The following is an 11,951-nucleotide window of genomic DNA, read 5'->3' on the forward strand; positions in this document are numbered from 1 at the left end:
AATGATTGCACAATGTGAGGATTAAGTTCAAAGGAGGGAATCAGGTAAGGAGCTGTGTTACGTGGCATGGGACATGGAGACTCTTCACTGACTGTACACAGACATGAAATCTGCCTGCAAACCCATTAGCTAATCATTACAGATTAAGTGAACCTCCACTCCCACCTTATTCCACTGAAGGCTTGTGAGATGACAGAGAATTGGTAGGATTTTTAGAAAATGGAGCCAGCTTGGAGGAAAACAAGGCTAGCTATAGTCTCTGCAAGGTTTGCCTTCTGGGCTAGTGTGTACTTGTTGCTAAAATCAGTCACAAAGGACAGATAAGTCTACCAGCCAGATCTACAGAGGGATAGTTCACAGAATGGGCACTCAAACTAGAGGATTAGATGGCTTGAAGTTTTTTACATTCTGATGGTTTAGGATTCCTCATTTTTCTCGTCTGTAGAAGTAGGCAATTTACTAGATAATCTCAAAATTCTCTTCATATACATAAGCAATTTTTATTAAATAATACTGTTCATGTTTTAGAACTATGTATAAATGTATGTGTCTAATAAAAGTTGTAAAAGAAAGTTCCTACATTTTTGAAATTTAAACATGTAAGTATAGGATTAGTTTTTAGAATTTATGTATATAGACATGCATGTAGTCCTTCATTTATTTTCTCCTCTTGTGCAAATATAAAAATCATTCTGTTTATGAATATTAGGTAGTTTCCAATTTTCACAGTGACTGGCAGTGCTGCAGTCACATTCTCATTCATTAATCCTTGTGCACATGTGTTGAATTTCTCAAGAATAGTTTCTGTGATTTATTGTATGGATCTTAAACTATTTTAACGATTGCCAGAATGCTGTTCAAGATGATTTTATGTCAGGAGCATATATATGTATTTAATTTTTTATGCATGACAGTAGAACAAAAGGAAAGTTATGTCAGATTCATTGTATTGTCTTTTCCATTCCCATCCCCCCATCCCCCCTTCTCCAATTTGGTGAACCTCCACTCCCATCTTATTGTGAGTCAGCATCTGCATATTGGGGAGAACATTTGGCCTTTGGTTTTTTGGGGTTGGCTTATTTTATTTAGCATGATAGCATCCAGTTCCATCCGTTTACTGGGAAATACATAATTTTTAGGAATATGTTGATGGGTCCTTTCTTTAACATCCTTGATGACATAATTTAGTTAAGACAGTTATGACTGTTGTCTAACTTGTTGCCTGTCATTTTGATGGGATTAAAATGGTGTATCATTTATTTATTTATTTGTTTTTCTTAAAAAAATATTTTGGAGGGGTGTACAGGGAATTGAACCCAGGGGTATTTTACCACTGAGCTGCGTTCCCCAGACCTTTTTTTTTTTTTTTTTTTAAAAAAAAAAGGAAAGAAAGAAAGAGAGATGGGTGCTGGGATTGTACCCAGGGCCTTGTGCATGCTGAGCATGCATTCTACCACTGAGCTATACCCCCCAGCCTTCATGCTATTTTAGTTGTATATTCATAATTTTTCTTAAGCTTATTGGACATTTTTGCTTTCTTTTTTGTGAATTGTGCCTTTATGTTCTTTTCCCATTCTTTTATTGGTTGTGTGTCTTTTTCTTACTGATTTTATAGAAATAGATATTTTGGGGGGTAATTAGCTCATGTTGTTTATATGCTTTTCATATATTTTCTCCAAGTCTTAGTTTCATTTTGTTTATGGTCCATAGTTTAAATATTTTAAGTAAGGGAATTGATCTTTCCTTTAAAAATGTGTAGTATTTAGCTGGGCTTGGTGGCACATTCCTGTAATCCACACATTCCTGTAATCCCAGTTATTTGGGAGGCTTAGACAAAAGGATTATAAATTCTAAGTCAGCCTGGGAAATTTAGCAAGACACTGTCTAAAATTAGAAAAAGAACTGGGGTATAGCTCAGTGGTACAGAACCCCTGGGTTCAATCTCTAGTACTGCAAAAAGATAAAGTAAAAATAATGATGGTGGTGATGAGGAATGTATTCATAATTTTTCAATTAAAAATAGTTTTAGAGCTGGACATGGTGGTGCTTGCCTATAATCCCAGTGACTCAAGAGGCTAAGACAGGAGGATTGCAAGTTTGAAGCCAGCTTGGGCAATTTAGGAAGACCATCAACAACTTAGCAAGACCCTGTCTAAAAAGAAAATAAATAAAAAGGTCTGGGGAGGGCTGGGGATGTGGCTCAAGCGGTAGCGCACTCGCCTGGCATGCGCGGGGTGCTGAGTTTGATCCTCTGCACCACATAAAAATAAAATAAAGGTGTTGTGTCCTGAAACTAAAAAATAAATATTAAAAATTGTAAAAGTTTGCATTTATCCTTCAAGTTTTGGTTATCTGAAAAACTAACCCTTATAAAACATCTTGATCCCTGCCAGTGCCAGATGANATTTAAAAAAAAAAGTTAGAAAGGGAAAAAATTTTTTTTTTTTTTTTTTTTTTTCCCCCGTACCAGGGATGGAGCTCAGGGGCACTCAACCACTGAGCCATGTCTCCAACCCTTTTTTGTGTTTTAGAGACAGGGTCTCACTGAGTTGCTTAGTGCCTCGCTTTTGCTGAGGCTGGCTTTGAACTCATGATCCTCCTGCCTCAGCCTCCCAAGCCACTGGTATTACAAGTAAGTGCCACCTGCCTAGCAGGAAAACTTTTTAATATGAGGGAAAGTACACAAAGGCAATATGTTACCTGAGGAGTCTTTGGAAAGAGAGTGGACATTCAAGGGGTTCTGTGATGGCAGACTGGAATAATGGGGAAGTTAGAACAGCTGATGTAAAAGAAACCAAAAAAAGCTTGATATTGTGGAGCCTTTGAGAGCACACTTTTTGATAATTGGAGTTTGTAAGATTGAAATGGTTATAATGCATTATAGAAAATTTATATTAAAAATTGTAAAAGTTTGCATTTATCCTTCAAGTTTTGGTTATCTGAAAAACTAACCCTTATAAAACATCTTGATCCCTGCCAGTGCCAGATGAGAGGGCCTGTTGCTTTGTTCTCATCTTTTCACTTTTTGGAATTCTTTTACTTTTTTAAAAAAAAAAAAAATTATATTTTAGTTTTATTTATTTATTTTTTTATTTTTATGTGGTGCTGAGGGTTGAACCCAGTGTCTCACGCATGCCAGGCGAGTGTGCTACCACTTGAGCCACATCCCCAGCCCCTCTTTTACTTTTTTATTTATTGACCATATCTGGTAGAGTTTTTTGGACATCCAGTATATCTAAAACAATACAAATCTCCCAGGAAAAGAACAAAGAAGTTTTAGAGTTTTTTCCTCATGCTAGCTAGAAAGAGAAATTTTAAGATTTGATAGCTGCAAATAAAAGTCTGAAGTGAATCCTATCAGTTGCTAAAGACTTCAGCTTTCTTGTAGAGGTTTTCTGGGCTCCCTCTTCTCTGGGTGCACTTCCTTAGCCATCTCATATCTCTGCTCTGGCTGCCATGTTGCATCTGCATTGCTCTCTTCATGTGGGGCACATCTATAATTGTTATGTAGAACATCTAGCAAATGATAGCTTGATCTGTCATAAGAGCCCACTGGAGAATCCATTTTATTATTTTCCCTCAGGAATATGCATCCTGGCTCCCCTTAGAGATGGCATTCAGGTGAAGGTTTCACTGCCTTTCATTTCTTTACCTTCTACCTCTAACTAAAAGCCAGCATGGCCTTCACATTTGTTTTGGCTTTTGGTTGGCTGTGTCTTTAGGGACTGGAGACTAGAAGATAGACTGACTAATGATTCAGCTGTTTCTGAAAAAGGGCAAAGTGTACAAGTTGTGACATATCTGAACTTCTTTATTTATAAACTGGGTATTAAAATAGTTCTGATAAGATCATTGGGCACATGGTTTGTCAATAGATAATAGATTATTATCATAATCTTTTGGTTTACTTCTTTTATATTAATTTATAGGGTTTTATTTTTCTGTTGCAAAATTTTGACAGGAGAGCTTTTTCCTTGACTTGTTGTATTTTTGCTAGAAGTCAGCCTGCATTCCATTTCTACAGACATTATAGGATGTGCTGAATCCAGACTGTTATAGGACTGGAATCTGCCAGGAAACTGAGGCAGTGCAGAGACCTCCTTCAAGCCTGAGTCTTGTGATCATGCCACAAAGATTCCAGACATGTTGCCCAGATTAACAGGCATGAATTTATTAGAAGGGATAGGAAAGGGGAAAAGAGGACAGACACTCGTAAGGGAGAGAGTAAGTCCTCTCAGAGAGGTAAGGGACAGTGCACCTCTCCTGCCCTCCAGTTTTATTAGGGATCCTAGGAAAGTTTCCAGAGAGTCCCACCCAGTCTACCTCTTGACTTTTGACTGATACAGGATGACCACTGCCATAACAGTTGCTGACTGGCTCTAACTAGAACCTATTCTTACAGATTTTATGGTTAGGGGGAATTATCCTTATCTGCTCGAGTTCTGGGATCTGTCTGGTCTATGCAGGGTCAGAAAATTCCCCGTGTTCAGGGTCTTGTGTTCTTCCTGTAGGTACTTCAGGGCCTGCATTTCTCCTGCCGATAACAGGTTGTTTCCTGCAGAATGTAACATACCTGTGGATTTAAGCCAGGCAGGGCTACAGGTAAATTATTTTTTAAGAGAAAGCATATGGGTGTCAGCATAGTGGGCTCATTTTATAGAATTATTCCTCATGTGCCTACCACTCATGTCTCTGTCCTCTATCACAGGTGAAATTGAAAATGTAAACTTCACAATAGTGAAAATTCATGGTTTTGATTTGGTATAGATTTACATCTTTTTTGTGGATCAATTGGACCTGTTCTGTTTTTCTAAGATATAAAAGAGTAAAGTTTTTTGAAAGAAATCTAGAAGTAGTTTAGTAATTTATATATACGCACACATATACATATATACGTATATATGTGTATATTTATAGTTGGACATAATACATTTATTTATTTTTTTATGTGGTGCTGAGGATTGAACTCGTTGCCTCGCACGTGCTAGGTGAGCACTCTACCGCTGAGCCAAAACCCCAGCCCCGTTTATATTGTTATTTAAGCATTATGGACTATATCTTGCAGCCTGGTGTTGAGACCTTACTGTTCATTGGAATTCCCTGGAGGAAATTCTTTGGCCCCAAACCAAATTCCTGATTTGTATCTGGGATGGGGCCAGAACTTGTATGTGTGACCAGTTGCCACGTTTTGCCATTGTTTCTGCTCTGGGAACTGTAATTTGGGAGCAACTGCATTTGCATAAAGAACTAAAATGACATTAAAATGTCATAGAAAAATGACATTAGAGAAAAACAATTATATTTGTAAGTTGAAACTTCAATGTTTTTTTCATATTAGTTTATCCTGACCACATTTCTTAGTCCTTAAGGAAATAAATTGTCAACAGATTTTTGATTTAGAGTAGAAAATTATCAGTCATTTGTAGTAATCATTGAAAGACCAGGAATTGCTAAAGAACATATGTTAATCTACTTTCAGCTGCCAAATTGGCATTAAAATATGCCTCATCTTTTTGGCATTAAAATATGCCTCATCTTTTGCAGCACAGTGGTGGAGTGCTTACCTAGCATGTGTGAAGCACTGGATTCGATCCTCAGCACCATATAAACATAAAAAAAAAATGAAGGCATTGTGCCTATCTACAACTAAAACAAACTTTTTTTAAAAAGGTGTGTCTGGTCTTTATAAATGAAGGTCAACCACAATAATCTTTCCAAATGTTGAAACATTAGATGCAGAGAACTTTAGTAAATTGTCAGCAAATCAAACATAGACTGGCAGAAATAGTGTCATTTCTTGGATGATGCCTGGATCACTTTTTTTTTTTAATATTTATTTTTTAGTTGTAGTTGGACACAATACCTTTATTTTATTTATTTTTATGTGGTGCTGAGGATCAAACCCAGGGCCTTGCACATGCTAGGCGAGTGCTTTGCCACTGAGCCACAACCCACCCCTGATTACTTTTTTGAGTGTGAAAAATCTATAAAATCAAACAGAAAGCAAATCTACAAACTGTTTAAATAATATTTAACTACTTGGCACATTGAGAAGAGAAAAATTTTAAAAAGGGTGCCCTAACTGCAAACTGAATTGGACCTACAGGTCCCATCATCCTGACAGTGTATTGCTTGAAATAATGAATTTGTTTTCCTAGTTATGTCAAAGTGAAGTGAGGAGGAAAAGAACTGAAAATCTTGTTGACCTCTAGAAGATTGTACTAGCTTTTGCTTGACAATAAAGTTGAAAATCTTAAGCACAGATCTCAATAATTTGTCAAGAAACACTAACAAGCCTAACACAACAGCCCCATAAATGTTAAATATTATCTCTAACCTGTTAGTCAATTGTTCAGGGAAATGACAGTCCTTTTTGGCATAGACTAATGGTTACACCTCTGACTCCAGGGAATGGCAAAGCTTGGGCAGGTGCCGGCTGGACTTCTATCTGTTGTTGGAAATATATTGCCTATGATTAAAAATGTTTTCAAGTTTTCCACTTAACTTGCCAGTTTTTTGGTTAAGTTACTCTTCCAATTCATCCAGTAGTGCAAGCTTAGAATACCTCATTTCTAATTGTAGAAATCCAAACAATAAAGTCTTGTTTTTTGTTTTTTTAATGGCAACTTTCCTTAAGGTGTAATTTATTTTTAAATGAATTAGATAGCAAGGCTTTGTAAAAATTAACCACAACTTCCCTGAATATTGCTAAGAAAAATTCATTTTACGAGAAGCAGTTTGTCTTCTTGATGCTTCTGTACCAAAGTCTTATGGGATTATTCTTTCTTCTTTTTGTGGTGCTGGGGATTGAATCCAGGGACTGGTGTATACTAGGCAAGCCCTCTACCGCTGAGCTACATCCCAGTCCTATATGTGTATATGTTGAAAAACATTAGAATTTGAGGCATTGTAAAGTTTTCGTTTTCTTTGTAAAATCACCTGTCTGTATTCAATTACACAAAATTATAAACTTGAGTGTGGCAAAAACTGCCATGAACAGAGTCAAAAAACAGACTAGGGCAAAGACTTATAATGCATAATGGCACTCAGCATTTCCACTTCTAGAAATTTATTTTATAAATATATTACAATAAGACTGCCAGGAAACAGACAAGAATTTTTATTAAGGGCTAAAGATATGGTTCATTGGTAGAGCTTTGCCTAGCATGTGCAAGGCCCTGGATTCCATCCTCAACACTGGAAAAAAAGAAGCATTCTTTGTAGTAGTGAGAATTTGGAGATGATCTCACATCTTCATCATTGGGGCATTACTTACTTATGGTTTTCCTGGTTAGTAGTACAAGGTTATGGCTAACAAAGGTTTTTGATTAAATTGTCTCCTTTTGAATCTCTGCTCGAGAACTTCTTAGCTCTATGATCTTTTGGCAAATTATCTGTCCTTGTTAACCTTTTGTTTCTTTATCTTTAAATGAAGTTTATAGTAATAAATTTAAAGAGTTTTAAGATTAAGATAATTCACTAGATGTTCTTAGCATACTGTCTGGCATATACTTTTCATTAAATTATCAAAATTGTCAATAGTATTATTATGATGTTATATTTAATAATGAGGTATATTTGTATGTCCAGAATAGAAATGTATTTGAATACATTAAATGATAAAAGTAAATTGTAGAATAGATTTTTTTTAAAATATCTAAAATTGGGGCTGGGGATGTGGCTCAAGTGGTAGCGCGCTCGCCTGGCATGCGTGCGGCCCGGGTTCGATCCTCAGCACCACATACAAACAAAGATGTTGTGTCCACCGAAAAATAAATAAATAAATATTAAAAAAAAAAAATATCTAAAATTGATGACATGCATGGTGGTGCATGCGTGGTGGTGCATGCTTGTAATCCCAGCAACAGGAGGCTGAAGTTGGAGCATCACAAGTTTGAGGCCAGCCTCAGCAACTCTGTGAGACCCTGTCTCAAAATAAAATTTAAAAGGGTCCGGGGATGTAGCTCAGTGGTAGAGCCACCCCTGTGTTCAACCCCCTAATAACATTATCAACAACAACAAAAAAATCTGAAAAGTGTGCCAGGTACAGGGGTGTTCAGCTGTAGTTCCAGCCACTCGATAGGCTAAGGAGAGTCTGAGGGTTGCTTGATTCCAGGAGTTTAAGACCAGCCTGGGCAACATAACAAGACTCTATCTCAACAAAACAAAACAAAACAAAACAAATCTAAAAGTGGATTATATTGCTCACCGTTTCATATTGTGGATCATATGTGGGTATGAGATTAGAGAGGATACTTACTTTCTGTGTCATAAACTTATAACATTTCTTACAGTTTTAGAAATAAGGGGTAGGGTTGTAGCTCAGTGGTTGAGCGCTTGCTTTGAATGCATGAGGCACTGGGTTCGATCCTCGGCACCATATAAACAAATAATAAATAAAAAATTGTAGAAATAATTTTTTTTAAATCCAGGCAAATACTAATATTTACATTTTGCTGCTTAAGAAATAACCTTCCCATTTCAAGGTGCATAGGCCTTGTATGGCTGGATCTATGCTTGCATCATGTTCTCAGAGTGCATGCATGTAAATGAAGCCCTGATAAAGTGCTGCAGAGGCTCTGAGGAACCTGGCTCTGAGGGTTAGCCTCCCACACACTCGCCCTTCCCACAGGACCCCACCCTCCTTGAGACTCACAACGTTTAATAGTGAGTAATCTTTCTCTTTGCCACTGAAATGAAATAATTTATAATGGCTACAACACTGGTTTTTCTGAGCTTTAAGAATAGCCTTTTAAAACTGTGGTATATGTACACAATGGAATATTACTCGTCATTAAAAGAGAATAAAATCATGGTATTTGTAGGTGAACAGATGGAGTTGAAAAATATCATGCAAGTGAAGTAAGCCAATCCCAAAAGCCAAATGCAAATGTTTTCTCTAATATATGGATGCTGATCCATAATGGGGGGGTGTGTGGGGAGGAATGGAGGAACTTTAGATAGGGCAAAGGGGAGGGAGGGAAAGGGAAGGGGGATGGGGGGTAGGAAAGATGTTGGAATGAGGTGGGCATCATTACCCTAAATACATTTATGAAGACATGAATGGTGTGACTCTACTTTGTGTACAACCAAAGATATGAAAAATTATGGTCTATATGTGTACTATGAGTTAAAATGCATTCTGCTGTCATGTATAACAAATTAGAATAAATAAATTTTAAAAAATATTTTTTAGGGGCTGAGGTTTGTGGCTCAGTGGTAGAACACTTGCCTTGCACATGTGAGGCGCTGGGTTCGATCCTCAGCACCACATAAAAATAAATAAGGGGCTGGGGTTGTGGCTTAGCAGTAGAGTGCTGGCCTAGCATGTGTGAGGCCCTGGGTTCGATCCTCTACACCATATAAAAATAAATTTTAAAAAAGGTACAATACCTTTGTGTCCAACTACAACTAAAAAATAAACATTTAAAATAAATAAATAAAAGGCATAGTGTTCAACTAACTACGATTAAAAAGAAGAAGAATTATTTTTTAAAAAATATATTTTTTTAGTTGTGGGTGGACACACTACCTTTATTTTATTTTTATGTGGTGCTGAGGATCGAACCCAGTGCTTCGTGCATGCTAGGCTAGCACTCTACCACTGAGCCCCAGCCCCAGGAAGGAAGGAAGGAAGGANAAAAAAAAAAAAGAAGTACTGCAGTGGTAGAGTGGTAGATAGGTGTCATGTACACTTGTCCAATCCTGCAGAATGTACACTAAGATTAAACCCTGGTGGGCCCCTGTGGGTTTTAAGTGACAATGACATGTGAGTATAGGTTCATCCATTGTAATAAATGAACTACTCTGGTGCCATGATGTTGATAATGGAAGGGGCTGTTTATGTACATGTGTGGGCAAGGGGTTAATGGGAACCCTACTTTCTGCTGTGTTTTGCTCTGAGCCTAAAACTGCTCTAAATTCTTTTTTTTTTTTTAAGTTGTAGATGGACACAATACCTTTATTTATTTTTATTTTTATGTGGTGCTGAGGATTGAACCCAGGGCCTCACATGTGCTAGGAAAGTGCACTACTACTGAGCCACAACCCCAGCCCTCTAAATTCTTTTTTGAAAGAAATGAACTATCAAATCATATGCTAAAGCCTTTAAGTTCCTATCTTTTAGGAATACATACTAAAATATTTATGAAGGAAATGATATACCTGAGATTTGCCTTAAAATAATTCCAGAGAGATAAAGTGGATGTAAGAATAAAGAAACAAGATTAGCTATGAATAAATTTCACATGGGGCTTCACTATGAACTTCTGATAGTACTTGTTTGCACTTTTTCCATAATGAAAAGTTTTTTTTTAAATTTTTTTAATTAGCCTTGAAAATAATGCTATGCCTAAATCATTCTAATTTTTAGCTACCAAGATTTTTTTCATTTTGGAAATCCCTCATATTTCTTCTATCATCTTCCTCTCATTATACCCTTGAAATAACCACAGCAGTCAAAATATTGAATATATCAATCACCCCAAAAGTTACCTCTTGGGGTTGTGGCTCAGTGGTGGAGTACTTGCCTGGCATGTGGGAGGCACTGGGTTCAATTCTCAGCACTGCATATAAATAAATGAATAAAATAAAGGTTCATCAACAACTAAAAAACACACACATTTTTAAAAAAAAAAGTTACCTCTTTTTCCTTTTGTAATCTTTTACTCTTATCCTTGCCTCTTCTGAGGCAACCACCAACAAACTTTTGCCACTATATTGTGGTTTTTGTTTCCTAGACTTATGTACCATTTATATCACAATAAACCTATTTTAATGGAATCATGCAGACTCTTTTGTCTTTCAGAATAATTATTTTGAGAATTATCAATGTTAAATTATCAATAGTTTATGTAGTTTATTCCTTTTTATCCCTGCTTTGCATTCTTTGTAAGTATATGCCTCTTTTTTTTTTTTTTCTTTTAATCCATTTACTTGTTTGGATCTTTAGGTCATTTTCTAGTTTTGAGGTAAAGTACTATGAATATTTATGTACAAATCTTTGAACAAATGTTTTCATTTACTTTGGGTAAAGTCTGAGGTAGAATATGATCTAATATGGTAGGTTTTATTCAACTTTTTAAGATACTACCAATTTTCCAAATTGTTTATATAGTTTTACATTCCTTCTAGCAATATATAAGAGTTCCTCCACATCATGCCAGCACTTGACACAATCAGTCTTTAATTCTTAGACCTTTTTGTGTGTATGCAGTACTATCCCATTGTGGTTTTAATTCACATTTCTCTAATGAGTATTGGTGTTGAGTGTCTTTTCATGTGTTTGTCATTGATACCATCTTTAGTGAAGTGTCTGTTCAAATCTCTTCCCTATATTGCTTTCTTATTGGATTTTGTGAGTTCTTAATATTTCTGGATACAAGTCCTCTATGATACATATATTTGTAAATATTTTCTCCAGTGTTTGGCCTACCTCATATATGTATATATTAGTTGTAGATGGATAAATACCTTTTTAAAAAAATTTTATAGTTGTTGATAGATCTTTATTTATTTATACGTGGTGCTGAGAATCGAACCCAATGCCTCACACATGCCAGGCAAGTAGGCAAGTGCCCCAGCCCTATTTTATTCATTTATGTTTATGTGGTGCTGAAGATCGAACCCAGTGCCTCACACATACTAGGCAAGTGATCTACCATTGAGCCAAACCCTGGCCCCATAATTCTTATTCTTGACTATAGTGAGTAATGCTATGGTGAACGTAGGTATGGAAGTATCTCTTGAGATCCTTTTTCAACTCAATTCTTTTGGGATTGCTGGATTATATGCTAATTATGTTTTTAAATTTTTGAGATCCCTCTAAATTATTTTTCTTAGTGGTTGCACCATTTTACATTACCACCAACAATGCATAGGAGTTGCATTTTCTTCCCATCATCACCTGTTTGTTATTTCTGGTAATTCCCCCTGCCCCCCCCCCCCCCCCC

General features: G+C 36.4%; 1 protein-coding gene across 3 annotated transcripts in view; it reads left to right on the plus strand.

Moving 5' to 3' along the window:
* The window catches only part of Psen1 (presenilin 1), a 65,613-nt gene that overhangs the window by 9,810 nt on the left and 43,852 nt on the right, over positions 1–11,951 (plus strand). The gene's annotated exons all lie outside the window — the stretch shown is intronic.

The sequence above is a fragment of the Marmota marmota genome, unplaced genomic scaffold (assembly GCF_001458135.2).
Source record: "Marmota marmota marmota unplaced genomic scaffold, marMar, whole genome shotgun sequence".
NCBI classification, from domain to species: domain Eukaryota; kingdom Metazoa; phylum Chordata; class Mammalia; order Rodentia; family Sciuridae; genus Marmota; species Marmota marmota.